Source organism: Phoca vitulina, unplaced genomic scaffold (assembly GCF_004348235.1).
Source record: "Phoca vitulina isolate PV1807 unplaced genomic scaffold, GSC_HSeal_1.0 scaffold163, whole genome shotgun sequence".
Lineage (NCBI taxonomy): Eukaryota > Metazoa > Chordata > Mammalia > Carnivora > Phocidae > Phoca > Phoca vitulina.
The window spans coordinates 120,170-136,289 of NW_022589866.1; the positions used below are offsets into that span (position 1 = coordinate 120,170).

Genomic DNA, 16,120 nt, shown 5'->3' on the forward strand with positions numbered 1-16,120 from the left:
TCTAAGCAAAAGATCAACAAGGAAATAAAGACTTTAAATGACACACTGGACCAAATGGACTTCACAGACATATTCAGAACATTCCATCCCAAAGCAACAGAATATACATTCTTCTCTAGTACCCATGGACCATTCTCCAGAATAGATCACATCCTAGGTCACAAATCAGGTCTCCACCAGTACCAAAAGGTTGGGATCATTCCCTGCATATTCTCAGACCACAATGCTTTGAAACTAGAACTCAATCACAAGAGGAAAGTCGGAAAGAACTCAAGTACATGGAGGCTAAAGAGCATCCTACTAAAGAATGAATGGGTCAACCAGGAAATTAAAGAAGAATTTAAAAAAATCATGGAAACCAATGAAAATGAAAACACAACTGTTCAAAATCTTTGGGATGCAGCAAAGGCAGTCCTAAGAGGAAGGTATATAGCAATACAAGCCTTTCTCAAGAAACAAGAAAGGTCTCAAGTACACAACCTAACCCTACACCTAAAGGAGCTGGAGAAAGAACAGCAAATAAAGCCTAAACCCAGCAGGAGAAGAGAAATCATAAAGATCAGAGCAGAAATCAATGAAATAGAAACCAAAAGAACAGTAGAACAGATCAATGAAACTAAGAGCTGGTTCTTTGAAAGAATTAACAAGATTGATAAACTCCTGGCCAGACTTACCAAAAAGAAAAGAGAAATGACCCAAATCAACAAAATCATGAATGAAAGAGGGGAGATCACAACCCACAACAAAGAAATACAATTATAAAATCATATTATGAGCAACTATATGCCAGCAAATTAGATAACCTGGAAGAAATACTTCCTAGAGATGTATCAACTACCAAAACTGAACCAGGAAGAAATAGAAAACCTGAACAGACCTATAACCACTAAGGAAATTGAAGCAGTCATCAAAAATCTCCCAACAAACAAAAACCCAGGGCCAGATGGTTTCCCAGGGGAATTCTACCAAATTTTTTTTTTTTAAGATTTTATTTATTTATTTGCGAGAGAGAGAGAGTGAGTGAGAGAGCACAAGCCATGAGGCGGGTGGGAGGGGGGAGAGGCAGAGGGAGAAGCAGACTCCCTGCAGAGCAGGGAGCCCGATGCAGGACTCGATCCTGGGACTCCAGGATCATGACCTGAGCCGAAAGCAGTCGCTTAACCAACTGAGCCACCCAGGCACCCCTCTACCAAACATTTAAAGAAGAATTAATACCTATTCTTCTGAAACTGTTCCAAAAAATAGAAAGGGAAGGAAAGCTTCCAAATTCATTTTATGAGGCCCCCATTACCTTGGTCCCAAAACCAGAAAAAGACCCCATCAAAAAGGAGAATTACAGACCAATATCCACGGATGCAAAAATTCTCACCAAAATACTAGCCAAGAGGATACAACAGTACATTAAAAGGATTATTCACCACGACCAAGTGGGATTTATCCCTGGGCTGCAAGGTTGGTTCAACATCCGCAAATCAATCAACATGATACAGTACATTAACAAAAGAAAGAACAAGAATCATATGATCCTCTCAATAGATGCAGAAACAGCATTTGACAAACTACAGCATCCTTTCTTGCTCAAACTCTTCGGAGATTAGGGATAGAGGGTACATACCTCAATATCATAAAAGCCATCTATGAAAAACCCACAGAAAATATCATTCTCAAAAACTGAGAGCTTTCCCCCTAAGGTCAGGAACATGGCAGGGATGTCCACTATCACCACTGCTATTCAACATGGTACTCGAAGTCCTAGCCACAGCAATCAGACAACAAAAAGAAATCAAAGGCATCCAAATTGGCAAACAAGAAATCAAACTCTCACTCTTTGCAGATGACTTGACACTTTATGTGGAAAACCCAAAAGACTCCACCCCAAAACTGCTAGAACTCATACAGGAATTCAGTAGAGTGGCAGGATATAAAATCAATGCACAGAAATCAGTGGCATTCCTATACACCAACAACAAAACACTTATGAAAGAAATTGAAGAAAACACAAAAAGATGGAAATATATTCCATGCTCATGGATTGGTAGAATACACATTGTTAAAATGTCTATTCTACACAGAGCAATCTAGACCTTCAGTGCCATCCCAATCAAAATTCCAATGACATTTTTCAAAGAGCTGGAACAAACAATCCTAAAATTTGTATGGAATCAGAAAAGACCCCGAATTGCCAAGGAAATGTTGAAAAAGAAAAACAAACCTGGGGGCATCACAATGCCCGATTTCAAGCTATATTACAAAGCAGTGATCACCAAGATAGCATGGTACTGGCACAAAAACAGACATATAGACCAATGGAACAGAATAGAGAGCCCAGATATGGACCCTCAACTCTATGGTCAAATAATCTTTGACAAAGCAGGAAAAAATATGCAATGGAAAAGACAGTCTCTCAATAAATGGTGCTCGGAAACTTGAACAGCTACATATAGAAGAATTAAACTCGACCGTTCTCTAACACCATACTCAAAGGTAAACTTAAATGGATGAAAGATATGTCATTTGCAAATATCTTCTCCCATCCTGTCGGTTGTATTTTGGTTTTGTTGACTGTTTCCTTTGCTGTGCAAAAGCTTTTTATCTTGATGAAGTCCCAATAGTTCATTTTGCCCTTCCTTCCCTTGCCTTTGGCAATGTTTCTAGGAAAAAGTTGTTTCGGCTGACGTTGAAGAGGTTGCTGACTGTGTTCTCTAGGATTTTGATGGACTCCTGTCTCACATTTAGGTCTTTCATCCATTTTGAGTCTATTTTTGTGTGTGGTGTAAGGAAATGGTCCAGTTTCATTCTTTTGCATGTGGCTGTCCTATTTTCCCAACACCATTTGTTGAAGAGACTGTCTTTTTTCCATTGGACATTCTTTCCTGCTTTGTTGAAGATTAATTGACCATAGAGTTGGGATTCTATTTCTGGGCTCTCTATTCTGTTCCTTTGATCTATGTGTCTGTTTTTGTGCCAGTACCATACTGTCTTGATGATGACAGCTTTGTAATAGAGTTTGAAGTCCGTATGCAGCCATCAAAAAAACTGAAATCTTGCTGTCTGCAACGATGTGGTTGGAACTAGAGGGTATTATGCTAAGCGAAATAAGTCAGTCAGAGAAAGACATGTATCATGTCATCTCACTGATATGAGGAATTCTTTTTTTAAAAAAATTTTATTTATTTATTTGAGAGAGAGAGAATGAGAGAGAGCACATGAGGGGGGGAGGGTCAGAGGGAGAAGCAGACTCCCTGCTGAGCAGGGAGCCTGATGCGGGACTCGATCCAGGGACTCCAGGATCATGACCTGAGCCGAAGGCAGTCGCTTAATCAACTGAGCCACCCAGGCGCCCTGATATGAGGAATTCTTAATCTCAGGAAACAAACTGAGGGTTGCTGGAGTGGTGGGGGGTGGTCGGGATGGGTGGCTGGTGATAGACATTGGGGAGGGTATGTGCTATGGTGAGCGTTCTGAACTGTTTAGGACTGATGAATCATAGACCTGTACCTCTGAAAAAAATAATATATTATATGTTAAAAAAAAAAAAGAAAGAGAAGGTAGTAGGAAGGGAAAAATGAAGGGGGGGGGAATTGGAGGGGGAGACAAACCATGAGAGACTATGGACTCTGAGAAACAAACTGAAGGTTCTAGTGGGGAGGGGGTGGGTGGATGGGTTAGCCTGCTGATGGGTATTAAAGAGGGCATGTATTGAATGGAGCACTGGGTGTCATATGCAAACAATGAATCATGGAACACTGCATAAAAAACTAATGATGTAATGTATGTTGATTAACATAACATAATAAAATAAAATAAATGGATGAAAGACCTTAATGTGAGACAGGAATCCATCAAAATCCTAGAGGAGAACATAGGCAGTAACCTCTTTCACATTGGCCACAACAACTTCTTTCAAGATACATCTCCAAAAGCTAGTGAAACAAAAGCAAAAACGAACTTTTGGGACTTCATCAGATAAAAAGCTTCTGCACAGCAAAGGAAACTGTCAACAAAACAAAGAGGCAACCCACAGAATGGGAGAAGATATTTGCAAATGACACTACAGATAAAGGTCTGGTATCCAAGATCTAAAAAGAACTTCTCAAACTCAACACCCAAAAAACAAACAATCAAGTCAAAAAATGGGCAGAAGCCATGAACAGACACTTCTCCAAAGAAGACATACAAATGACTGACAGACACATGAAAAAATGTTCATCATCATTAGCCATCAGGGAAATTCAAATCAAAACAACATTCTGGAGGAGAACATAGGCAGTAACCTCTTTGACATCGGCCACAACAACTTCTTTCAATATACATCTCTAAAAGCTAGTGAAACAAAAGCAAAAATGAACTTTTGGGACTTCATCAAGATAAAAAGCTTCTGCACAGCAAAGGAAATAGTCAACAAAACAAAGAGGCAACCCACAGAATGGGAGAAGATATTTGCAAATGACACTACAGATAAAGGGCTGGTATCCAAGATCTAGAAAGAAATTCATTAACTCAACACACAAAACCAAATAATCAAGTCAAAAAATGGGCAGAAGACATGAAAAGACACTTCTCTAAAGAAGACATAGAAATGGCTAACATACACATGAAAAATGTTCATCATCATCAGCCATCAGGGAAATTCAAATCAAAACCACATTGAGATACCACCTTACACCAGGTAGAATGGCAAAAATGGACAGGGAAAGAAACAATAAATGTTGGAGAGGCTGTGGAGAAAGGGGAACCCTCTTACACTGTTGGTGGGAATGCAAGTTGGTATAACCACTTTGGAAAACAGTGTGGAGGTTCCTCAAATAATTAAAAATAGAGCTACACTACGACCCAGCAATTGCACTACTGGGTATTTACCCCAAAGACACAGATGTAGTGAAATGAAAGGCCATATGCACCCCAATGTTCATAGCAGCAATATCTGCAATAGCCAAACTGTGGAAAGAGCCGAGATGGCCTTCCACAGATGAATGGATAAAGAAAATGTGGTCCATATATACAATGGAATATTACTCAGCCATCAGAAGGATGAATACCCAACTTTTACATCCACATGAATGGGACTGGAGGAGATTATGCAAAGTGAAATAAGTCAAGCAGACAAAGTCAATTATCATATGGTTTCACTTATTTGTGGAACATAAGGAATAGCATGGAGGTCATTAGGAGAAAGAAGGAAAAAATGAAAGGGTGGAAATCGGAGGGAGAGATGAACCATGAGAGACTATGGACTCTGAGAAACAAACAGGCTTTTAGAGGGGAGGTGGGATTGGTTAGCCTGGTGATGGGTATTAAGGAGGACACGTACTGCGTGGAGCACTGGGTGTTATACGAAAACAATGGATTGTGGATCACCACCTCAAAAACTAATGATGTATTGTATGGTGACTAACATAACATAATAAAATTTAAAAAATTTAAAAAACACATTGAGATACCACCTTACACCAGTTAGAATGGCAAAAATGGACAAGGCAAGAAACAACAAATGTTGGAGAGGTTGTGGAGAAAGAGGAACCCTCTTACACTGTTGGTGGGAATGCAAGTTGGTATAGCCACTTTGGAAAACAGTGTGGAGGTGCTTCAGAAAATTAAAAATAGAGCTACCCTATGATTCAGCAATTGTACTACTGGGTATTTACCCTGAAGACACAGATTAAATGAAAAAAAAGGGCCATATGCACCCCAATGTTCATAGCAGCAATGTTTGCAATAGCCAAACTGTGGAAAGAGCTGAGATGCCCTTTAACAGATGAATGGATAAAGAAGATGTGGTCCATAGATACAATGGAATTTACTCAGCCATCAGAAAGGATGAATACCCAACTTTTCCATCAACATGGGTGGAACTGGAGGCGATTATGCTAAGTGAAATAAGTCAAGCAGAGAAAGTCAATTATCATATGGTTTCACTTATTTGTGGAATATAAGGAATAGCATGGAGGACATTAGGAGAAGGAAGGGAAAAATGAAGAGGGGGAAATCAGAAGGGGAGATGAACCATGAGAAACTAGGGACTCTGAGAAATAAACTGAGGATGTTAGAGAGGAAGGGGGTAGGGGGATGGGTTAGCTCGGTGATAGGTATTAAGGAGGACCGTACTGCATGGAGCACTGTGTGTTATACAAAAACAATGAAGCCTGGATCACTACATCAAAAACTAATGATGTATTTATGGACTACATCTTCTTTATACATTCATCTGTTACTCAGCTATCAGAAAGGATGAATACCCAAATTTTACATCAACATGAATGGGACTGGAGGAGATTATGCTAAGTGAAATAAGTCAAGCAGAGAAAGTCAATTATCATATGGTTTCACTTATTTGTGGAACATAAGGAATAGCATGGAGAACATTAAGAGAAGGAAGGGAAAAATGAAGGGGGGGCGGGAATCGGAGGGAGAGATGAACCATGAGAGACTATGGACTCTGAGAAACAAACAGGGTTTTAGAGGGGAGGGAGGAGGGGGGATTTGTTAGCCCAGTGATGGGTATTAAGGAGGGCATGTACTGCATGGAGCACTGGGTTTATACGAAAACAATGGATCGTGGATCACCACATCAAAAACTAGTAATGTATTGTATGGTGACTAACATAACATAATAAAATTAAAAAAAAAAAACACTAATGATGTATGGTGACTAACATAACATAATCAAATGAAATTAAAAATAAAATATAAATTAGATTTTAATGTAGAGACTGTAGTAAGGAATGAAGAGGGACACTATATCATACTTAGAGGGTCTACCCCACAAGAAGATCTAACAAATATAAATATTTATGCTACTAACATGGGAGCAACCCAATTATATCAACCAATTAATAACCAAATTAAAGAAACAGATTTATAAATTTACAATATTAGCAGGGGACTTGAACTCCCCACTCACAGCAATTGACAGATTATCTAAGCAGAAAATCAAGAAGGAAAAAAGGACTTTGAATGACACACTGAAAGGACTTTAAATGACACACTGAATTAGATGGACTTCAGAGATATATACTAGACATTCCATCTTAAAACAACAGATTACTCATTCTTCTTGAATGCACCTGGAACTTTATCTAAAATAGATCAGATAACAGTTCACAAACCAGATCTCAACTTATACCTAAAGATTGGGATTATGCCCTGAATATTTTGAGACCACAATGCTTTGAAAGTTGAACTCAATCAGAAGAGGAAATTTTAAAGGAACTCAAACACTCGGGGGTTAAAAGCATCCTGCCAAATAAAGAGAAATGATCATGCTTAGAGCAAAAATCAATGAAATATGAACTAGTAGAACAGTAGAACAAATAAATGAAACTAGGAGCTGGTTCTTTGAAAGAATTAATAAGATCTATCAACCTAGAGCCAGACTTATCAAAAAGAAATGGAAAGGACTCAAATTAATAAAAACACGAATGGAAGAGGAGAGATCATGACCAACACCAAGGATATACAAACAATTTTAAGAACACATTATGAGCAACTCTATGCCAGCAAATTTAGCAATATGGAAAAAATAGATGCATTCTTGGAAAGTATAAACTACCAAACTCAAACAGGTTTAAATAGAAAATCTGAACAGACCCATAACAAGCAAGGAAATTGATGCAGTGATCAAAACCTCCCCCCAAACAAAAGTCCAGGCCAGATGGCTTCTCAGGGGATTTTGCAGTTCTAATTGTATTTTAATTACATTCTCATGTTTGAAGTTGAGTTTTCAAAGACATCTATATAATATAGGAACACAATAGGGACTAGAAGTTCCTACATTGATGGAAATTTGTTCTTCTTCATCCTCTTCAGGTCAGTTGTTATCGAAAGCACATAAATAATACATTCTCTGAAATCCATATTGACATCTGCAGGGTGAGAAGCAACTTTATTGCGATATCAGAAACTGCAAACAAGCTATCGATGATTAAAACAAATGCTTTTTGCTACACACAGCAATATGGATGGATTTTCAAGGAATTAGCAGAGCAAAAAGAAGACCTACAAATAAAATTACATACAATATAATGGCACATTCATAAATTCTCCCAAATTATAACTAGTCTATGTAACATGAGACATAAACATAGTTATATGGCAACAGGATGAAGAAAGGATGAGGGAGGAGGAATTTCAAGGAAAATACAGGATGTTTTATGGAGAATTGATTTCCTCACTCTGGATAATGTGGGTACTGACACCAGTGTTTACCATTGCACACACTCTGCATGTGTGCAGTTCATCCTGTGACAAGTACACTCATCAAAAGAATTACAAATAATCAGAGAGATGACTCCAGTGGAATATCTAGATATTGAAATGGTAGAAAAGACACCTGCATGAACCCCAATTCTCTCTATATTTCAGGTAAACTCTAGAGCATGTAAATCATCCTGTCCCAATCACAGGAGGGATTTCACATTCCTCATGAGCCTGCTCACTCTGTCCTCCAGGTTTTTCAGGTGGCAGTATGTCCTGTGGGGATGAGCACATGCCCAGATCCAGGGGCTCACTCACAACCTGTACTTGCTTTTGGACACCTCACAGACCCTCTACAATTCTGGGTGTAGGTTTACATTTCTTTATGGGATAACAGGACACCTATCCTGCAATTCTGTGTGAATATGTAAAACCAAAGTAGCACATGGAGGCCAAGTACATACGCTGGAAAGTTATATGATGAAAAATTATATTTCTTTCAAAAGTGGTCAATAGCACCAAACAAAGGCAGTCACACCTGCTCTGGTCACTGCCCTCTATGTTCACATAGGTCCCAAGCTGAATGTATAATCAGAGGACATGCAAATAGGGCCCTCCTCTGAAGATTAAAGAAGCTGAACCCTGACCCAGTATCTGGGAGAGGAGTCCCAGCCCCAGGATTTCCAGGCATTCCATTCAGTGATCAGGACAGAAAACAGACAGTTCACTATGGAGTTCTTGCTTGGCTGGGTTTTCCTTGTTGCTCTTTTAAAAGGTAATTGGTGGAGAACAAGAGAATTGAGTATGTGAGTGGATATGATTGAGAGGAACAGTGGGTGTGTGACAGTTTCCTGACCAGGATGTCTTGTGTCTGCAGGTTTCCAATGTGAGGTGCAGCTGGTGGAGTCTGGGAGAGACCTGGTGAAGCCTGGCGGGTCCCTGAGACTCTCTTGTGCAGCCTCTGGATTCACCTTCAGTAGCTATGCCATGAGCTGTGTCCGTCTGGCTCCAGGGAAGGGACTGCAGTGGGTTTCAAGTATTGTAGATGATGGAAGTAGCACATACTACGCGGACTCTGTGAAGGGCCGATTCACCATCTCCAGAGACAATGGCAAGAACACTCTGTATCTGCACATGAACAGCCTGAGAGCCAAGGACATGGCCTGTATTACTGTGCAAAGGACACAGTGAGGGGAAGTCAGTGTGAGCCCATACAGAAACCACACTGTAGAAGGGATCTGGACCACCAGGTGGGCACACTATTCATCAATTCTGCCTTTAAGCCCCAAGAGGATCTGCAGATGGATGTTATGGTCAGGTTTCCTGTCAGGGTCCGAGGCTTCCACTTTATAGAGCAGTTTCCCCCAGGGGGCCTCTCTGGACACATGACTCTGCTTACCTCTTCACTCTCTGACTTAGAAAATTTGTACTAATGGGAAAACAACTACACTAAAATGCACAAAATACAGAGTCACATTGTTTATTCATGTCCCAATATATCAATGATTTACAAATACACTGATGCTCATCAACTGAACCCTTACAGGAATCCCAGAGTTACCCAGTATGCATCACAGGACCGCCCAGCTCAATGTGCTAACTTGCTAGAAGCAGCAAAAAGTACATGCTGTACATGAGGCTACAGAGGCATCAACAGTCCAAAGCAAGAGAAGAAAGTGCCTCGGTGGGGGTCACTGTCTTAAACCATGCTCATAGTTTCAATTTTAGTGACTTCCTGGGAAAGCAGTGGATCCCCTTCCAGGGGTGTGATCTGAAGATCACACACACACACATACACACACACACACACACACACACACGAGTATAAACTCTTTATCACCTTCACCTAATTTCTCTGCAGCAAAGGCGGTGCTAAGACAGAAATATACAGCATAAAGGAATACCTCAAGAAGCAGGAAAAATCTGAAATAAACAACCTAACCTTACACCTGAAGGATCTAGAAAAAGTACAACAACTGAAGCCTAAATACAGCAGAAGGAAGGAAATAGTACAGATTAGAGCAAAAAGAAATAGAAATAAATGCTAGAAAAGCAAGCAAACAAACAAACAGATAAAAAACCAGTGTCTGGTTCTTTGGGAAAAAATGAGTAAACTCTGCCTAGATTTATCAAAAAGAAAAGAGAAAGCCCCAAATAACTAATATCAGAAATCAATCTGGTCTAGTCTGTCATTCAAAGCCCTTGTTTTCTTCTTCAACTTCTACTCAGATGATCTGCCCATTGCTGTGAGTGGTATAGTTGTACTATTATCCCCTAGTATACTTGTACTATCCCCTAGTATACTTGTACTATTATCAATGTGTTTCCTTCTTTTGTTATTAATTGTGTTATATACTTGGCTGCTCCCAAGTTTAGGGCATAAATATTTATAATTGTTAGAACTTCATGTTGGATAGACCTTTTATAATGAGATAGTGCCCTTCTTCATCTCTTAGTACAGTATTTGGATTAAAATCTATTTGTCTGACATAAGACTCCAGACTTCTTTTGATGTCCATTGGCATGATAAATTGTTCTCCATCCCCTCACTTTCAATCTGACTATGTCTTTCATTCTAAAATGAGTCTCTTGTAAGCAGGAAAAGATGGGGCTTGTCCCCTAGTACAGGAATATGACAGGATGTCCACTCTCACCACTGTTGTTCGACATAGAACTGGAAGTCTATCTCGGCAATCAGACAACAAAAAGAAATAAAAGGCATCCAAATTGGGAAAGAAGAACTAAAGCTTTCACACTTCAAAGATGACATGATACTCTATATAGAAATCCCAAAAATTTCCAGCAAAAAATTATTAGAACTGATACAGCAACTCAGCAACTTGGCAGGATATAAAATTAATGAACAAAAGTCACCTGCATTTCTATACACATGCTAGACATGTCTCCAAGGTCAAGAGAAACAAAATCGAAAATGAACTATTGGTACTTGATCAAGATAAAAAAGCTTTTGCACAGCAAAGGAGACTGTTAATGAAGCTAAAAGGCAACCTACAGAGTGGGAGAAGATATTTGCCAATGTCTTACCAGATAAATGGCTAGTATCCAAGACCTATAAAAAATTTATCAAACTCAACATCCAAACACCAAATAATCCAGTCAAGCTATGGGCAGAAGACATGGACAGACATTTCTCCAAAGAAGACATACCAATAGCCAAAAGACATATGAAAAAGTGTTCCACATCACTCAGCATCAGGAAAATACAAATCAAAACCACAATGCGATACGACTTCACATTGGTAAGAATGGCTAAAATGAACAAGTTAGGAAACAACAAACGTTGACAAAGATGTGGAGAAAGGGAGACCCTCCAGCACTGTTGGTGGGGATGCAAACTGGTGCAGCCACTCTGGAAACAATATGTCAGTGCCCATCCCAGAGCTCAGGACACCTGGGAACTGAGACACTCAGGCCACCAGGTAGTGGAAGCAGCGAGCCCTGGAGGGGAGGGGGAATCTGGTTACTGGGGCCCTCGGGACCCTCTGACTACAGGTCCCAGCCCCAGATGCAGGTGCAATGAGAGGCTGGGAAGTGACGGGTTTCCTGCAGGGCTCTGTAGTTTCTTCTGCTGTGATCAAATCCATGCTTATGGGCCCTCTGTTTTCCTCTCTCTGGGTCTCAATTTCCCTTATAACCTCACGCTCTGGGGAAATGGTTCAGGTACTTTTGAGCCTTTATCAATTCAATAATTGCAAGATATTAAGAAACAATAATATATTAAGAACTTACCAAACTCAACACCCAAAAAAACAAATCATCCAGTTAGGAAATGGGCAGAAGACAGGAATAGACACTTATCCAAAGAAGACACCCAGATTGCTATGAGATACATGAAAAGAAGCTCAACATCACTCATCATCAGGGAAGTACAAATCAAAACCATGGTAAGATGTCACCTCATACCTGTCAGAATGGGGAAAATCCAGTACCTGTTTCTGAAGTGAGTTCTCAGACCAATGGCAATTTCATTAGTGATTCACATGAAATATAATTAGAACTATAAGTGGGCAGAATATCAGACATCAGGCACATAGAAAGGGGACTTTTGCTTTCACTCTCAGAAGACAGAGCAGAGGAGTATACCAGAGATATGGTCTCTGGGATGACTCCTACCAGGAAAATCAGTTGACCCTCCCTTACTGAGAGAGGGAACATTTCCCATAAAATAGAATCTATGACTTTGTACCCTCTGGAGGGAAAGACCTCAGAGGCTTGAGGGTGCCTGATAAATAGTAGGTACTTGATTCAAGATTCCTGCTCACCTCTGAATACAATAAATATGGCTGGATATTGTAGCCAAGGAGCAGAGTGAGGAGGTCAACTATAGGAAATAAGTAAGAGGAGACATCTGTTAAACAGGAAGGTCTCCAGTGCTCATGCTGGGAGGGTCTCTCCTTGCATATTGGATTAATGGGGAAGGGAGAAAAGGCGTCCCTGTATCTCTGCAGGGTTCTGTGACATCAACAGGTACACTGGGACCATCAGGGTGTGCCCACAACCACCAGGGGAACTCAGGAACCATGGAGCTCATGATCCAGGACAAGAGGTTGGGAGAGGGTTGGTCTCCTCTCATGGGTTTCCAGCTCCATGCTCTGCAAATTTCCTCCTGACATCAACACAGTAAACAGTTTGGAAAATCTGTGGAAACAGAGAAGAGTCCTCCATTTTTTGAATAAACCATCAAAATGGCAATAACCAAACTTGCCAAGGGCCAAGCACTGGTATGTGCTTGATATCGTCATAGCAATAAATGTGAGTGTAGAAGTACAATAATCTTCATTGCAGAGATGAAGAATGTCTTTAACTAACAGCATGCTTTCTGATCTCAGGTGTTCTGACATTAATCGTTTGACTAATAATTCCACTCTCTTTATCTTTATTGTGGCTTTCCATTGATGTGTACACAGAGATCAGGTGTAAACCCCCCTTGGGGTTGTTGAAGAACCACAGCATCTCCATCAGTTCTGTGAGTCTCTGTCAAGGCTTCTCAGTGTCTCCAAGTTTCTGTGACAGAAAGACCTGGTCTCCACCCATCTGTCTATTGGGACTTCTGGAAATTCAGGAAGTCTGCAAATCTCATGTCCAGCTCTGTCCTGCATGTGGTTCATGGGGGCATCCAGATCCCATTGTGAGGAGAAGAATCCCAGAATTTGGGGTTCACTCTCACCTGCTGTGTACTCTTGGACACTCACACAACTCCTCTATGCTGCAGTGTGTACCTATCCACCTGTAAAATGGTGGTAAATTTGGTACCTACGTCATGAGATTGGGAAGCATATGTGAAAAAAGGAAGATAATGGGTGTTAAGTAATTGCCCTAGCAAAATCACAAAATAAAAGAGCACAGTTTCCTCAAAGATACCATATTGACCAAACTCCACCAGGTCCCAAAGAACTGTTCTAGGTCACTGCCATCTTGAGGATGCTAACAGGAAAATTTGTTATATACTCAGAGGATATGCAAATAGGGGTCTTCCTCTGGTGATTAAACCAGCCCAGTCCCGATTCTGCAGCTGGGAGAGGAGCCCATCCCCGGGATCCCCAGGTGTTCCCATTCAGTGATCAGGACTGAACACAGACAACTCACCATGGACTGTGTGCTTGGCTGGGTTTTCCTTGTTGCTATTTTACAGGGTAATTTAGAGAACAAGAGACATTGATTATTTGAGTGGATAGGAGTGAGAGAAACAGTGGATGTGTGACAGGTTCCTGACCAGTATGTTTCTTGTCTGCAGGTGTCCATTGTGAGGTGAGCTGGTGGAGACTGGGGGAGACCTGGTGAAGCCTGGGGGGTCCTTGAGACTCTCCTGTGCAGCCTCTGGACTCACCTTCAGTAGCTACTGGATGAGCTGGGTCTGCAGGTTCCAGGGAAGGGACTGCAGTGGGTCGCAGGTATTAGCAGTGGTGGTAGCACATACTACGCGGACTCTGTGAAGGGCCGATTCACCATCTCCAGAGACAATGGCAAGAACACGCTGTATCTGCAGATGAACAGCCTGAGAGCTGAGGACACAGCCATGTATTACTGTGTAAAGGACACAGTGAGGGGATTCCAGTGTGAGCCCAGACACAAACCTCCCTGCAGGAACACAGGAAGCCTGCGCTCCAGGGATGCTCATGTCAGGAGGGGGCATTCAGGTCACCAAAGGGTGCTCAGGACACCAGGGCACTCAGGACATCACAGACAATTAGATGAAACCCAGGAGCAGGTGGAGTGGTGGCCACGGGCTTCCTTTTGAGATCAGGGATTTCCTCTTTAGGCTCTCATCTGCCCACAGAGATATTTCATGTTTTCTCTGCCATCTTTAACTTTTCATATTCTCCATGCAGCCAACCACACGAGGTAACATTGTCTTCATGTAGATGAGATCTCACCACTCATTAGGGAAGTTTCCTTAATCAATCTCTTCTATGTCCCTTTTTTTCTTTCATCAAAAATGACATGCTGGGATTCCCATCATCCCGGAGAAGAACCTGCACAGCCCAAGCTCTCTGTGTGCTGAGTACCTGTTCTTTGTCCTCAGGGGGCACACACCATCCCAATGTGCATATGAGCATCCCCCCAGGACGTCTGCCACAACTGGGTCCTCGTCCTCCAGGCTGCAGTTAATCCTCTGGCTCATTATTCACGTGGGTGGACATTGGTGATCAGGAACTGCCCCTCTGTAGGCACCGCTCCATTTCCTGGATGGAAACACAGCCCACCTGATGGGAGGAGCTCTCAGATTTCCCCATGAAACAGGCAGGATGACAAACCAGAGAGGAAAACCTATCCCAGTCCTGCCGGGTCCTTTTCTGGAGGGAGAATACATGAGAGCAGCCTTGGGGGCTGTGTCTGAAACGTGTTTCCTGGCTTCTACACAGGGAATCCACGTGAATCCTGAGATCCAGCTGCAAGAGCCCAGATCCCTACCCACCTCTGCTGTCCCTCAAGTATCCCACAGAAACCCACCCTGACTTCACTCTGTCTTGCTTCTGGCTTCTCCCTCAACCTGTCCTGGACCTTGATCCCCATGGGACTGGAGCCCTGTCACTCTTCCCAGATCCCCACCAAGTGCCAGACACAAGTGAGTCTCAATAATGAAAGTCGACCCTGAATGGGGGCTGAAATGGGGATCTATGGCCCAAACTATGATCCAGAAGAAAAATAATATATCAACTACTGATGAGACAATATTGACATTTCCTCTCATGTCCCTGCTTTTGCCCCATTGGTTTGATCTGGGTTTCCCTAGAGAATTCATAAATAACTTCTGGGATGCTTTTTGTCTTGATTTTCCATGAATCCAGCACCAATGTCCAGACCTCAGGGGAGTCACAGGAATGGCCCTCCATTCAGAGTCCTTCTATTCTAGTAATATCTGAGGGACAGCTGTGTAAAATTGATCTTCTGTCCCTGGGGTGAATCTGTGCCCCTGTAGGTGGAGGGTCAGGCCCGCCCCTCACCTGGGCATGGAGCTTCTTGATATAGTCTTTCCCAAGAAGAGGGAAATCCAATGGGGGGCCAACTGTCTGTTGGCAGCTGTCCTGTGCATGTATCTCAGCTATTACAGGAATGTTTTAAGAACAATTACTAATCTAATGTATCTGCTTCCTGTGACTTGCCTTGGGTGAACTGGCCCAGATGAACCAGGACAAGGCATCCCAGGTGTGCAAACACTCACAGACTCTCTCACTTACCTGTGTCACCACGGAATTCATTCTAACATCTGTGGAATTTGGATATTTTATTTTATTTTATTTTCCCGAATCTAGTCTCTCAGTTTTTACTGAACATAACCAGCAGACTGTGCTCAGTTGTGTTACTTGTAAGGTTTTTGTACATTTGGTTCTGCTTAAAAATACAACCATCGACAGAAAATGTGAGGAATTGTCTAATTTTAGTGTCCTTCTTTCCCTAATATCCT

The 16,120-nt window shown here is 41.6% G+C and overlaps 2 pseudogenes; both read left to right on the forward strand.

The window, feature by feature from the left end:
* The first annotated feature begins 8,880 nt into the window (after window positions 1-8,880).
* On the forward strand, window positions 8,881-9,626 carry LOC116628982 (annotated as a pseudogene).
* A 4,160-nt stretch (window positions 9,627-13,786) lies between these two features.
* Window positions 13,787-14,332, forward strand: LOC116628983 (annotated as a pseudogene).
* The last annotated feature ends 1,788 nt before the right edge of the window (window positions 14,333-16,120 follow it).